The sequence below is a fragment of the Canis lupus genome, chromosome 24 (assembly GCF_011100685.1).
Source record: "Canis lupus familiaris isolate Mischka breed German Shepherd chromosome 24, alternate assembly UU_Cfam_GSD_1.0, whole genome shotgun sequence".
Taxonomy (NCBI): Eukaryota; Metazoa; Chordata; class Mammalia; order Carnivora; family Canidae; genus Canis; species Canis lupus.
The window spans coordinates 19,596,836-19,612,339 of record NC_049245.1 but is presented as its reverse complement, the minus strand read 5'-3'; the positions used below and the strand labels follow the sequence as shown (position 1 = coordinate 19,612,339).

At 53.2% G+C, this 15,504-nt stretch overlaps 1 long non-coding RNA gene across 2 annotated transcripts in view; it reads right to left on the bottom strand.

The window, feature by feature from the left end:
- Positions 1–10,357, bottom strand: part of LOC102156897 — a 78,864-nt gene extending 68,507 nt beyond the window's left edge. For both annotated transcript variants that reach the window (XR_005377693.1, XR_005377690.1), the window contains exon 1: positions 10,211–10,357. This is a non-coding gene — a long non-coding RNA (uncharacterized LOC102156897). The remainder of the gene's footprint in view (positions 1–10,210) is intronic.
- Positions 10,358–15,504: the final 5,147 nt, after the last annotated feature.

The following is a 15,504-nucleotide window of genomic DNA, read 5'->3' as shown; positions in this document are numbered from 1 at the left end:
GTGCAGACCACTTAAAAGCTTTGATGTTCCCTAGCCCTGTGATTGCACTATGTTGCTTTTTAAGGTCTTTGGATCTCTGAGACTCTACTTACTACACCCCAGCAGCCAGGCAATAAATCTTTCCTTCCTACGGTGGAGCTGGGTACCCACCACACCCCCTTACCTGCTGTGTGACCTTGGGTCCCTTGTTTTCTCTGAGCCTCAGAGGAGGTAACTTGCAGAGGGTTGACAATGATGAAATATAATTCTTGCTGCTATTTATATTCATGCCACAATTGCTTTATTGAGCACCTACTATGTGCCAGGCATCATTTTAGGCTCTGGGGACATGGCAGTGAACAAAGTAGACAACATCCTGGTTCTGAGAGAGCTGATGTTATCACAGGGCTGCCACACACTAAAGAAATAATTAATATACATGATATACTGGATGAGGATAAGGGAAGTAATAATTAAACCAAGAAAGGGGAAGGGGAGTGGGGTGGGAAGAAGAGTAGTCAGGGAAGACCTCCCTAAAAAAAGAGTTTGGCAAAGTGAGAGGACCACACGATATCTCAGGGAAGAGCTTTGCAGATAGACACGTTCCAGAAGCACCTGGGCAAGGGGAGACTGGATGAAGGCAAGGTCAGGGCAGAGGCAGGGGCCAACAAGGCAAGGCCTCCAGGCTACTGCAAGGACTTCGACTTTTCTCTGCATGCAACAGGGAGCCATAGGGGTTTCTGGGCAGAGGAAGGCATGACCTGTCTTGCATTTTCCTAGCAGAGCATCATCTGGTCGACAAGAGGCAGCAGCCGTCACCACCCTGCAGGAGAATACTTGTGGGGCTCACAGACCGCCACCTGCCTTGGTGGATGCTCCCCGCTCACTCTGCCCTGCAGCCTAGTCGGCCGCCCAGCAAGCCCTGGACTAGCCCTCCACACCCCGGTCCCCTCCTCCACCCTCTTCTCCCCTCTTCTCAGGCTTGACTCCTGCTTCCTTTCCACTCTAGCCCATGTCCCACCTGCTAACCTGCCCTCCTCCCTCCCTTCCTGGAGAACCAGGAAGCAGGAGTGGGGGAAAAGGTCTCATCATCCACGTACCAGGTTCAAATCCTCCCTACTTGGAACCCCTGCGCCATGGTGTTCTTCATCCAGAGATGGAGTAATGCTAACAGACTCACCCTCATATGGTAAATGGAGTCCCAAAGATCCAATCATGGAAAATGCAGCCAGTGCAATCGTGGTGGTTAAGGGACACCGGAGCTTTTAGCTGGTCTGCATTTTCAGAAGAGTGAAGGCAGGAAATTCTCGCATGAAGAAAGGCCCAGGGATCACAAGGCTCATTCCCAACCGCCCCCACTCCACTTTCCACTCAACCCAAGACTGCCCACATTTCAAAACAGGTGCTGGACCAAGGGTGGCTGTTCATCACCACCCAAGTGATGTCACCACCTGTGGAGAGGGGTAACGAGTCTCTATGTGAACCATCCTGGGGAGTGCACCTGGCATATTCGGGAAATGTCAGCTGCTGCCGCAGCTCCCATCACATCACATGGGAAGGACTTCCTTCCTCCTCTGCTTGGTCCCAGCCTGTGAGAGATGCAGGTAAGGACCTACTCACGTGTATCACCAAAGCTCAGTATATAGCAGGAGCCGATAAATGCTCATTGGAGGTAACTAGAGCACAGCTACAGGTGGGTCCCAGCTGTACCATTTACCTTGCAGCCTGGGGTGAGTCACTCTACTGCTCTGAGCCTCTGTCTCCTCATCTGTAAAATGGAACTACTCATTCCTCCCAGGACGGTGAAGGGGGAATCCTTAGGGCTCCCATGCCTCACCTGGGTGCTTCACTAAGGTGCCCAGAGGATACCTGGCAAAGAGGCCCAGTGGACACAGTGGTGCCCATCAGAGCCACTGAAGTCTCTGGGCAGAGCAGATTGGGATGTGAGCTCTCATGAGTCAGGGGCTGAGAGCTCCCCAGTAAGACCCACTGAGGCTCGCTGGGCCTGGGGGGCCTGTAGCAGCAGGTGTTGGGATGAGTGGGGTGATGGTTTCTGCCCCACCAGTGATTCTGTGTTTGGTACGTTTGACCTGCACTCAGAGAAGAGCAGGGCTTCCTAGGAGCCTCTCCCCATCCCTTGCCCCAGTTCCGGCCAGAGAGCCCCAAGAAACACACCGTCTGTGAGGACCTTCTATGTGACCCCTGTGCTTCCCAGTACTTCCTGACGGCTCTCTGTTACGGAACACTCTCTAGCACAGGTTCTGCTCTAGGCACTGCTCATGTCTATGTCAGATGGGGCCTCACGACAACCCTTTGAGCTGCATCTCATTAGTATCCCCAATTTGTGAGTAAAGGAACTGAGGCACAGAAAGGCAAAGAAGCTTGCCCAGGGCCACATGGGTAGCAAGTGGTAGGGCCAAGATCTGGGTCCAGGTCCGAGCCTCCTCTCTGTTTGCCTAATCAGGGAGGGAAAGCAGATAGGCCACCAGCCAGTGGCCCAGGCCTCTGGGACTCCTGGCCTCACTGGGGCTGTTGTTGGGGTCCTCTCTGGGGATAGGGGTGAGCTCTGTTGGCTCTCCACCTACCTGACCCTCTCTCCATAAGATTTCTGTGTAAGAGGCGGCTGGCCTGCTTATGAGAGCCAGCACCTTTTCCAAAGCCGGGGCCCCGGGGGCTCAAGCCTGGCTCCGCTCTTTGTGTTTCATTATCCAGAAAATGAGAGCAACAGGACCTATCTCATCCTAAGACTTGAGTGAGGGACTGTGTTCAGAGGGAAGATGGTCTATGGTCAACAGAACTCGCTCCAATCCTAGCAGATGGCGCCTTCCCTAAAGTTCTATGGACTTTCCCCCCCAGTCTCTTTCTACCTATTTCCCTCTCTGCCTCTTCTTCAGAGGCATATCTGTCTTGCTTTGAAAAGCTTCTCTTTGTCCCTTTCCTTTCTTTCTTGCGTCCTCCTGGGTCCTAAATCCTGGCTCTGTATTTCCCTGCTGCCTAAGCTTAGGCAGAGTGAAGTGCAGCCATCCCAGCAGTGGACACTCTCAAACTTTACTCTAGAAAATTCTCCTCGGGAATTCCTAAGTGCAGATTCCTGGCCCCACTCCAGAGAATCTGATGGCATGGGTCCAGGGCAAAGTCAGAGAACCTGTGTTTTGCCCAGCACCTCCCCACCACTGCCCCGGTGAGACAGGCTGGCTCTCGGGCTACACTCTGAGAAGCCCTACATTTGCCCTCAGTTTCATCATCTGTAAAATGGGAGTAAACAGAACCCACTTCTCAAGGTGGTAAAGATGAAATGATTTGTCTGCCAAGCGGCACATGCTTCTCCATTTTCCTCTGTCTTGCCTTCTGTGTGATTTCTTTTGTGTCTATCTTTCCCATTCTCTGTCTCTGGTGTTTTCATATTTCTCTCTCTTCTCTCCACACCCTTTGCCTAGAAGTGAACCCAACCGGGGAGCCGAAAGGGAAGAACTGAAAAAATAAGAGTGGCCCTTCTGTAAGAGCCGGGAGCCCCGTGACCATCGGAATCCTCTCTGGAATCCTCTCTGCCTCACACCAGCTGTCCCCCCACCCCCACCCCGAGCCTCTCCCGCCCCTGCAGCCCCCACAGCAGCAAAGCCCAGGGAAGATGGGGGATCCATTGTGCAGGAATGGCCCTGCTGCTATGGAAACCAGCGCTTAGGAACGCTCGAAGAGATGATCCATTCTGGGGAGCGGCCTGGCCTTGGGGGAGGGGCAGAGGCCAAACTCTGCGCCTAGGACCTTGCCCTCTCATTACCAGCTGGGCGCCCTGTGACGCTGGGCAAGTCACTTAACCTCTCTGAGCCCTCTCTCCCTCCCCCCTGGCCCGGGATTGCAGCCCCCATTAGCGGTGGGTAATCACGGCCGCCAGTGACTGAACGCAGGGCTGCGGCTTTCAAGCCTGAAGACACGCCAAATTGCCGTTTGCTTTCATTACTGCAAGCTCAAAATATTCTAGTGCCAGCTTGCTGTGCGACCCTGTGCCACCCGGGGGCCACCAAACGATTTCCATGATAGAATTCCCTCTTGTAGAGGCACGGGGGTCCACTCAGAGTCACCCCCGAAGGAACACACACACACACACACAAACATACACACACACACACACACACACACAGCCACTGACCTAAGCTGCACAAACAGCACTCCCTCCCACCCCAGCCCCAATTTAAGAAACGCTCCGTTGTGATTCCTCCAGAAGGAAGGAGTGAGCCTGAGGTCTGGGTGATGACTCCATCGGCAATGCCCAGTGCCCTGCGGCTACCTCAGCAGCATCAGCAGCCAAGGAACTTATCTGATGGTGCATTTTCTCCCTCAAAGCTTCCCTGGGCTCCTTGGGCTCCCTGGGCTCCTGGTGCCTCCAGGCCCACGTGGGGGCTCATCAGCCTGGTCTTCACAGCTCCTACCGCTCCCCAAAGAGGCCTGCCTTGTCCTCCTGCTGCACAGCATAGCCCCCTCAACCTGGTTCCAACCTGAGAAAGGATGGGAGCTGCTTGCCCCCCAACCCTGAGGGGCATCAGAGTGAGCGAGGGCTTTACCTCTCTCTGGGCCTTCGCTTCCTTGCACACTCATACACACCAAGATATACATCACACCAGCGCACGCAGCACATTCCCACACGTGGCACAGGGCAGGAGGACCACTGGTTCCTGCCCCCGGACATCTGGCTGTCCGCTGAATAAGCTGTGTGCTGTCATGCTCCCTCTCCCTGGAATTGTTCCCATATGTCTGTCCAGAATCCTCCAAGATCCTCTGAACCCACCCTTCCTCACGAACCAAATTCTTCAGAGGACACTGTGACTTGCCCAAGATCACACAAAAAGGATATGGCTGCAGAGCCTGTGTTAGAACCCAGTCCTGGGGGGAACACTGAGTCCTGCTGCTCCAAAGAGCTTCCATGCATTCATTCAGCCAGCCAGGCGTCTGTTTGTTTGTTTTCCCAACAAACAGTTATTACGCCCCAGGCAGGCTGCTCGGTGCTGGGGACCCAGCCATGAACATGGCCAGTGGAGAATGAGAACCAGCCCAGAGAAGCAGACAGATGCTACACAAGTAATTATGAGCGTGATGGATGCCACAGAGGAAAAGCAGACAGAGCCCTGGGAGGGGACCAGAGGGGGGCCACTGAGGTCTCTCATTTGCACAAGGTTTAACAGCAACCTCGCCCCTGGGGTGGTCCTGCAGCTCCCTGCACCAGAACCCCCTGGGGAAGTCTGTTGAAGCCCACCAGGCCCACAGACTAGCATCCCTGCATAGGGATGCTTCCTCCTGAACACATCTCAGGGATGGCTGCTCTGAGGTGTAAGGCCACAGCTTTAGCCGCCTGGAGGGGGTGGGGGGCTGAGGTTTTCTTATCACCATCATATCCTGACCCCACCCACCTCTTGCCAGTCTCTAACGTATGGGGAATTAGCCCCAGTACACAGATAATCAAGCTAAGGCCCAGAAAAGCCCATTGACTAGTGGGTACAAAGTAGGATACAACCCAGGCCAGACACAGACAGCAGCTACGCTCGCGGTGAGCACACGGGAACATAGAGACTTGTCGAATTGCTATGTTGTACGCCTGAAACTCATGTAACTTCATGTATCAGCTAGACTTCAATTAAAAGAAAAAGCCCCACACCATGAATTTCTGTCCCCTTGTGCTCCTTCTTTTTTTCCCTTATTTTTCTCTAGGCTGCACAATGGCCAGAGCCTGTTTTGTCCACAGTTGTTTCTCCAACCAAGGCACATGACAAGGACCACCCAAGTGCATGGACCTTCCACATCCCTGAGGCCTGTGCGGCCCAGTGAGGTGCCTGCGTGGGGCTGGCTCTAAGCAATCCGCCCTCAGCCTGGCGGATGACAAGGCCCCGGCAGAGCATGTCTGCTGCTCTGCAAACCTGCTTGGGCCTCTTGTACCAGAGCTAAGGCAGTGAGTCCCCCTGTGCCCCCTCCTCAAGAGCCCTGGAGGCGCCCGGCAGTGGGAAACCAGGCCCAGGCTTGGCAGGGCTCGGCAGGGGCTGGCAGGGGCTCAGTGCCGAGGGGCGAGGCCTTGCCAACCTCACTCCCCCAAACAGCGACCGATTGTCCCAGCAGCTCCCGAGTCCCCGAAGACCTCCCAGCCGTCACTCTCTCAAAGGGACACCACTCTCAAAGGGACCGGCAGTCAGGCTGCTTCCGGCCACCATGGGGCATGGTGGTCCCGGCCTCAGAAGAGGCCCTGGGACTTCCGGGCCTGCTGGAAACTCACAGCCTGGTGCTTGGCAGAGAGCAGGCGAGGACAGATCCTGGGGCCGCCTCTGCTCTTGGCATTTGTATGCCGGTGCAGGCCCCGAACATGAGCTGGAATCCATCACCAGAAAATAAAACACTCAGGGAGAGCCGGCCTCAGAAGACAAACGGCTGCAGGGCGAAGGTAGCAGCCACCCTTGCCTGCTGAGTGCTCACTGTGTCTTGCTCTCAGGGGTGTCTCTGAAAGAAGACTCATCCAACCCTCCCGGCAGGGAGGTGGAAGCCTCTGGAAGCTCCACGTCTCAGGGAGGGGAACGGACACGGAGGAAAAGCCGCCTGCCTGGAAGAGGGGAGTCAGGATTGGAACCCCGGGCCTCCTGTCTCCAGAGGCAGGGCCTTGACTGCTCTGCTCTGCTATATCCCCAAACCTTCCCGGCTGGGGTAGTGGATGGCAGTAGGAGAAGCTGGTCACTGGAGTCATACTTCCCTGGCAAAGCCCTCTTTTATCACACACACACACACACACACACACACACACACACACACACACTTCCATCCCTGCCAGAGCAGTGGGTCTGAGACTGGTCTTGGACCACCTGCATCAGAATGGGATACAGGGAGGGGCGCCCGAGGGGCTCGGTTGGTTAAGCACCTTCCTTTCAGCTCAGGTCATGATCTCAGGGTCCCGGGATGGAGCCCCGCATTGGACTCCCTGATCAGCGGGGAGCCTCCTTGTCTCCCTCTCCTTCTGCCCCTCCCCCCTCTTGCACACATACTCACTCTATTAAATAAATAAATCTTAAAAAATGGGATACAAGGTTCTTGCTAAAAAGCTTGTTCCCAGGTCCACCTAGGACCTGCTGGGGCTGACTAATCTGTCTTTTTCACACCACCCTAACTGATTCTGATGCTCATCTGAGTTTGAGAAACAGTGGCTTAAAGACGATTCTGACCTAGACAGTACGAGTTTTTTATTTGTTAGGTGAATAGACCTTTCAAAGTGCCACTTGTATGGGATCTGGAGGTGACAATGAGAACTAGTATTTATTGAGCATTTACTATGTGCTAGGCCCTCTTCTAAGCACCCTCACGCTTATTCCATACTCAAAACAGCCACAGAGAAGAAGGAATATTTTGTCCATTTTACAGATGAGAAAGTGGAGGACAGGGAGCTTAAGTTTCGCTGTACAAGGCTGTGCAGCTCTGTCCTTCCTGATAGAGGCAGGAGTTGAACTCAAGACCCCTCAAATGGAGGCTCCAGAGCCTGCCTTCCTAGTGCTATGCTGTGATCAGGGTCTGTCTCTGCCTTCCCACAGCTACCAGCCCAACTCTCCTGGATCCCACAGTCTAGTGGGAAAGGAAGAAGCATGTGCAGGCTGTAAGCTTCATGGAGACACTCACTAAGGGAGGGAGCTGCATAGGCTGGAACCCTTAACCTGGGATGGGGAGCTTGTTTTGGAAAGCCTCCTAAAGGAGGTCCTTGAGAGCTGGGCCCTGACAGATGAGTAAGAGTTTACCGGGCAGATGTGGCAAGATAGTGCTCTTGCACAATCACCTGGAGGCAGAGTCAGAGAAATGTCATGTGACAGCTCCATGGGGCTGGAGGAGCACTTGGCGGCTTGGAAAGCCCTTGGAGTCCTGGGACCGCCACTGAGAGGTAGAGAACTGTCCTGACTTGCAGAAAGTCTGACCCATGCTTGTGGAGGCCAGATGGAAGAACCATGGCCTAAGGGTGGGTGGGTGGGTAGCTGGCAAGTTCTTTCCTAGGGCTAATGGGACATCCAAGAGGGACGTCCAGGAAGAGTCAGAGATACTTGGCAGTCATTGTAGGGGCAAACCTTCAGTCTGAGGTGGCTTAGGTGACCCACTAAGAGGAGAAGCAGGAGGGGGAGGCTCTTTTGGGACACCCCTCAACTCCTAACCTCTCAACCTTTGCCCACCCTGGGAGTCCTACCTTGAGCAGACCTCTCCCCTGCAGAGCATCACAACCTCTATAGAGCCTCACACCTTTTTCTTCCCTCCCCATATCCTCAGCCAGGGATGGGGGGGCTGCTGTTTGTGCTGCTGTCTTCTCAGAAACACACAGTCATTTGGTAGAGAGGTATCTTATCTCTCTGGGTGACCCCAGAGTTTGCCAGTGACCCCAGGATACCTTCCAGTTGCCCTGGACATGCTTGAGGCACTAAATGGGAACTAAGCCAGATATGCTTGGTGATGTGGGGTCACAGGATGGAAGTTTCCAAGGGGGCAAGCTTTGGGAGTCCCTCTATTCCACTACACCCTCATATTCAAACATCCACCCTCCTGGGCACCCTGGTCAGGGCACGTAGTCCCACTCCCCACCAATATGGCTGTGAGCCAGTCACCACCCTCATCTCCACCTGTAAATGGAGATGCTAATATGTAATTGATAGAGAAATGGTCTAAAGGGGTCATGAGGATAAAGCCCTGAAGGAGGGGTGGTGGAGGGGGTCAGGCCCTGGAGTGCATGTCCAGACCTCACTGGACCCCCTCATTTGAGCATACACAGACTTCCATCTCCAAGTCTGCACAACGGGTGCCAGAATTGTATGCAACCGTGTGAAGACTGAACATGCAAAAAGATCTGCACACGGTGGCTGGAAGAGGACTGGTGACTTCCTGGGCCCTAGCATTTCAGGGACTATGGTGGGGGCAGGGGGAGTGCCCTGTCCTGGCCTTGGCTGGAGCCTGCAGCAGGAGGCCCATGGGCCAGATCACAGAGAGATGGCAGGAGCAACAAAAAGGTATTTGCATCAGATAATGGAGAAATACCTTGTTATTCCATTAATTTGTATAGAAATGTCTGCAGCAGAGAGGAAAAGTGCTGGAAACCCACAGCAGGGGCAGGGGGGCTAAGATCACTGCCCAGCAACCAGTGTGGGGGGAGGGCTTCCAGGAGCTGCCAGGGGTGGTGTCTGGGTGGAGGGGCTTGAGCAAAGCTGGGCTTCATCCTAGACCCTCAGCCTCCAACCTCAGGCGGTAGGAGACCAAGCTGGGGAGCAAAATCAAGAAGCGTGTCCCTGATATCACCGTGGCAGCAGTTCCAGGAGGGTCTCTGGAAGAGGGAACAGCAAGCACGGAGGCCTTGGGTTGAATCTGGCCAAGTGAGCAGCAAAAATGATACAACCTGAGAAGATGGAGGGACTCGTATAGAGGGCAGTGTCAGCTACAGGATTGAGGTTTGATTCTAAGCACCACAGCAGCCCTGGAGGTTCAAAAGCAGGGCAGGGACATGACCCAATTTAGATCATTCAAAGGCCTCCTGGCTGCTGGTTGGGGAAGGATTGCAGGGGCCATGGTGGGAGCGGGAGACCCTGGAGAGGGCTGGCACAGCGTCTGGGGGAGGACAGGTGCTGTTTGGGTTCGGGAGTATAGGCCAGGGTAGAAAGAGGCAAATGGACTAGAACTGGGGTTTAAAGGTGCTGTCAACAGACCCTGTGAGTGGGTGAGGGGATGAGAGGAAGAGAGAGGATGAGGGTGACAGGGCACTACATGAGAGTCTTCACCAGTCAAGGGTTGATTTAGCAAGGCACCTTGCACATAGACATGCTCAATAAATACAGCCCATTAAAGAGCAGAGTGTCTTGCCCAACCTTCTTCCAGGACCAGCCCTGCATATTATGCAGGGTGGCATTTCGGGTCTCAGTTCCCTGGTTTGGGCCAGATGACCTCTGAGGGAAGAACGGAGGACTCTCCACACTGGAAGCGTCCAGTGTGTGCAAGGACAGCATGAGCCTTGGGCAGGGACCCACCCATGGTCACTGAGCTTGTCAGGGGCAGAGCAAGACCCAGAAACCAAGTCTCCCGATGCTGTAAAATCCCCTCTGGGATCTGAAAAGTCTACGATTTCCCAGGCTTGAATTCCAATGGCATCTTCCTCCAGAATCCACTGATGAACTTGTCCTGAAGACAGTTTCCTGACCCTGAGGCTTCAGCAGTGCCAGGAGTCCCACCTCAGAGCCTTTGCACTTACCCTTGCCTTTTCTCAACCTTCCCGTGACTCCTCCGCACCCTTTCCCTAGCAGTCCAGCAGAGGCGGCCTGTGCAGCCTGCAGCATGTCCCAGTACAGGGCAGCGGCTCGGGCATCCGGAGGGACAGATCACTGTAGCCCTGCCTCACCTCCTTGCACAGCCCACTTGGAAGGACTCCCCAGCCCTGCACCAGGAGAGGCCGGCAGAGCTGCCAACTCCCGCCCCGCGCAGAGGCGCCAGGGCCTCCCCACCCCCAACCCGATGGGCTGGCCCTGGCTCCTGGGGGCCAAGCCACAGAGGATAGACCCACCTTTCCTGCTGGGATTCAGCCCAGGCGGAATGCCCCTTTCTTCCTCCTCACCCAGTTCGGATGTGAGTCAGGGAAGGTCCCATTGACATTTTTCCTCTATCCTGCTCCCTGGCTTACGGGTCGGAGTGGGGGGGCATGGAGCTGGCACAGCCTTCCTTCTGTGGTGGGGAGGAGAGGTGGGGCCAGCTGGAGCAAATGCACAGGCTGCCTCCCTGGGAAGGTCATCCGGGAGCCTCACACCGACCTGCATTCCTTCCTCCTGTCCCCAAGGCTCTGGCCCAATGCTGGCCCCAGTCTCAGGATACAGGCCTCATAGTTAACCCCAGTGTGGTCCCCGCCTCACTCAGGGCCAAGTTCAGACAAGAGGCAATCAGGGGCTTAAGTGGCTGCCAGAGAAGGCCAGCCGCCTGGTTATTAAATATTAAGTGGCAAGAGCCTGGGAACATATAATTGCGAATGAGACTTTGGAGCAGATGTTGCCAACAGCTTGGACCAGTGCTCACAGTTGGGACCAATGGGGGATTTCAAGTTACCAAGCTGGGCTGCTGGCAACTGCTCTGCATTGACTGGGCACTGCTGGGTGTCAGGCTCTGAACTGGACGCTATATGTAGAAAGATTGATCGGGCACTGGTCTAACTTCAAGGGGTTCCTGGTCTGGTAGAGAAGACAGACAAAGAAAGCAAAGATTCATGACCTAAGGCAGAAGTTCTGGGCCACAGGTAATCCTAGGGGAGGTGTGGGCCCCGGGAGACACCTATAAAGGGATAGGGAATAGAGGTTTCAGAGGGGAAAAACTGAAAGATACATTCAATCGGTTAGTCATTCAACAAACATTGATTGAGTGCCTATGGCGTGTCAAACACTGTTGTAGATTCTCGAAAATAAAGTATGAAATAAGTCAAACTCTTTCATGGCACTTAAGGTTGAGTGAGACCTTGCATTCCACGGATGGATAAGAGTTTTACATCATGATGAAGAGGTAGAAAGGAACAAGCCCACACAGATTTGGAGGCATGAAGAAGTTAAATAGATTCAAGGTGAGTAAGGAGTTCAGTGTGGCTGGACACGTGTGGAGGGAGAGATGGGCTGGCTAGCAAGCAGTCCGGGCCTGAAAAGCTGCCATGCTCAGAAGTTTGGGTGAGTCCTGGAGGAGGTCAAAGTACAGTGGAGTGGCCTCCCTCAGAGACAGTCCATGGCTCCCAGGATCCCTGCCATAGGACTAGCCTTTTAAGCTGCCATCCTGAGAAGCCATAAGGGGAAGGAGAGACCCTATTGGGCATCCTGGGGAGTATCTCCTCCTGATTAGCCACCCACTCCACCCCAAGCTGAGTTACTGAGCCTCCACAGCAGAGTTGCTCAGAGGAGCCGCGCCCTGCCCTGGCTTTCCTCATACCTGCAGGCTGTTAGGCCAGCTCCTGAATGGCTGAAAACATACCCTGGGAACATAGGCGCCTTTGTCTTTGAGAGGAAGGCGGCAGTGCTCGCAGAAGGTGGAGGGGTAATATGAGAGCCCAGACCATTCGGGAGACAAGTTCTTGCCAAGGGAAGATTCCAGTACAACATCCCCAAGAATGTCCCAGCTGAGTGGGCCAGACTCTCTCCACTGCCCGGCCCAGAGTCAGGGGGGTAGACAGGATGAACTTTCAAGGTCATTCCTTGGCCATGATTCTATTCAAAGAAAAGCAAGAGAACAGGGAGAAAGAGAAGATTTGTGTTTGAACATCCTAAGATCCCAGGAGGATTAGAGTCCTGGAACACCATTCTAAGAGTCTAGAGTTGCATGAGGCTGAGATTCTAGAATCCTCTAGATCTACAATTCTAGAATTCTAGAATCCTGTGATTCTAAGACTCTAACTTGATCAGAAGGAAAATATCATAGACATCACATTCTCTTAATAAAATTCATGCCTCTGGAGAGAACCCTACACCCTTAACTCCAAAGCCAAGTAGGCTTGTTTTCCCCTTTCTGCCTTGAAATTGTCTTCTCCCTCCTTGGTGTCTGCTCATCTGCACACCCCCCTCCACATTCCCTCCTCCAAGGCTGGCAGCCACACATTTGCCATCTGCATATAACCCAGTGATTAGCACAGCCGCGGAGCAGGAGAGGGGGGGTGTGGAGCTCTTGCTGCCTGCCAGTCAGAGGGCGACCAGGCTGCAGGGGAGTCACTCCTGGCTCCCCAATAAGGCTAAGTAGGGGAGAGGAGACACACTCATGCAGACACACACACACACACACACACACACACAGGCCCCAGGCACACAGACACACAAAGACACAGAGGAGCTTGCACATCACACATGGGCATCTGCAGACAGCATGGCACTCACACACATGCAAACAAGACAAACAAATAGAGGCAGACACACAACTCTACAGTGACACCCCCCCAACACATACATATATTAAGACCAAGAGAAAGACATGCGTAGCACACATGGATACTTGCTGTGCAACACACACTCATCTATAGAGACAGAGCCACACAGAGAAACACAATAGTATGCACATATATGCACAAACACTTTTAGACAAACCCAAAGATACACATTACTTAGATACATATTATACATACAGCACTAAGTTGTTAGTGAACCCGCCAAAGGAGAATTGACAAGAGAGTCATCCTTCCAATGCCCCCCCATCCCTCTGCCATTCCCACTCATTCATGGGACATAGCTGCAGGCCTACTGTGCACACAGCCTGGCTTTTGGCCCTTGGGAGAGAGATCCCGGAGCTGTGACACAGTGGAGCACAGCTCAGAAACAGCTGAAACACACGCAGGCATTGAGTTCAGGAAATCATTCCTAGAGCTGAACAAAATGGATTGCCCAGAAAGGTAATGAGTTCCCCGTTGCTAGAGGCAATCTAGTGTAACAGAGAGGTTTGTGCATCAGATGGGAGAAAGAGTGCTGGGTTGGGGGGGCAGGACTGAAGAAGGCCTTCAAAATCCATCCAGCTCTAATATTCTCTGTTTCTATCAATTCTACTGGGTTTCAAAACAGTGATCTTCAACATTTTTATCATATTCCCTATCAGAAAAAACATTTTATTTTATCTTATTTTATTTTATTTTTCAGTAAAAACATTTTAAACATACATCCTCAATGTATGTTTATTTATAAATGTTTATACCTCTTTGGATGACACGTTATATACTTCATAGAACATACAGACACACAGACACAAAAATAGAAAAACTTGAAATAATGAGATGAAAACACACAGATCACTACCTGAAACGACAGGTAGAACTGGTGGGAAAGTGATAGAACATTTATTGAGTGCCTCCTGTGTGCCAGACTTTTGATATATATTATTTCTTTGAATCTTCAGAATAGCCCTGTAAAGAGGCTATCATGTTTTTTTTTTTTTTTTCCCTCTTTACAGATGAGAAACTGAAGCACAGAGAAGCAAAGTCTCTTACCCAAAGTCACGCCACCTGTAGCTGGCAAGGCTGGAATCCAGACCCAAGCTGACTGGCTCTGAAGCCCACTGCTTCCCGCTGAAGCTTTGGCATCAAGCAGTGAAGGGGTGGGGTTTGCATGGGGTCGGGGAAAGATCCATTTGGTTCTTGTACAAATGGTGGCAAGTTTGAGGCCCTCAGGCTGGGAGGAAGAGGCTATAAAATTTGTCAAGAGCCTCAAATGACACCCCGAAGGATTTGGGCCTGCAACTAAGCAGCAGATAGGATTCTCAGGCCACCCAGTACGGTGGGCGAGACACATACTTTGCTACTCAAAGACCAGCAAGCTTGAGCCTCATCTTGGAGTTGGTTCTACAGGGCAGAGTCTCAGGCCCCAGCCTGACCCGGCTGAGTTAGAATCTACATTTAACAAGGTTAAAGTCTGGATTACATTCAATTCATCTGGTCTGTGATCCCATCCCACTGGGATGAAGGCAAGCAAGCCCAGCCTTGATCATTCTGGGGGTTCCCTCCTCTGCGGAGTTGGCTCAGTTCCAGAGGCTTAGAGAGTCCCCAAAAATCTGAGGTGGCTCCCAGGAATCTGTCTACACTGCTTGCCCTATAGCTCCTCAGCTCGCATCTTGCTCTAAATTAAGCCAAAAGGCTACTCCTTTTGCTAATATTGGAATGTGGTTCTCCCTCTCACTTCCTTCTGGAAACTGCATTCCCTGAGCAAAACCCCATTCCCTGAGCAAGAACGGTGCATATCAGCCATGCATTCATCTACACACCCTCCCTCCAAAGGGAATGTCCCCCCCGAGTCCCCCAGCATCCCCCTGGCCCAGGGCCGCAGCAGGTGCTCAGTACATATCTGTGACCCAAAGATGGCCAAACCATTGTCCCACTCAAGGGGCCCCACAGGCTCAGCAGCACTGCGTGGCCCTGGGGTCTATAGTGAGGTCAGAGGCCTTGCAACTCAGGGCTGGCTTCCTGTAGCCACCCCTTGATGCTTACCCCAAGGCCATGTCCCCAGGTCCCCACGCACACAGGTCCCGTCCAGTCTGGAAGCCCCGGCTGCTCCACCATGTTCTTCCTCTACCCCAGCTGCTCCTGATTCTCTCCAGTAATTTCTTCCATTTGAGACTTTGACCAGAAGTCAGAGAGTCTTAACTATGGGCCGCCCTTCTGCCCAAATCCCAGCAGTACCTACTGACTACACCCAATTATTTGCTGGAAGCTGGGGAGAGAAAAGCCCGGAGGCGCAGACTCAGGCTAATATGGCCTAATTTGGCCTGTTTCCCTCTCTTTGCCTCAGTCTCCTCTGCTCCAGGGGGTCAATTACTACTTTCTTGGCTGGACAGGGCATGACACTCACAGAGAGAGGAAACTCCAGTGGTGTATTTCAGGCACGAGACCACCCAGTGCTCCAGGCACTTGGGAGTAGGAGAGGGAGGAGAGTGGGTTGTGGATAAGGAGGGCACATAAGGGATTTGGTACCAAAGGGTCTGGTTCATCACCTTGTTTGCCGCCAATGCCATGTCACTCAAGTGGTCTCTGCCCCTCGTGGAACTTCAGTTTGC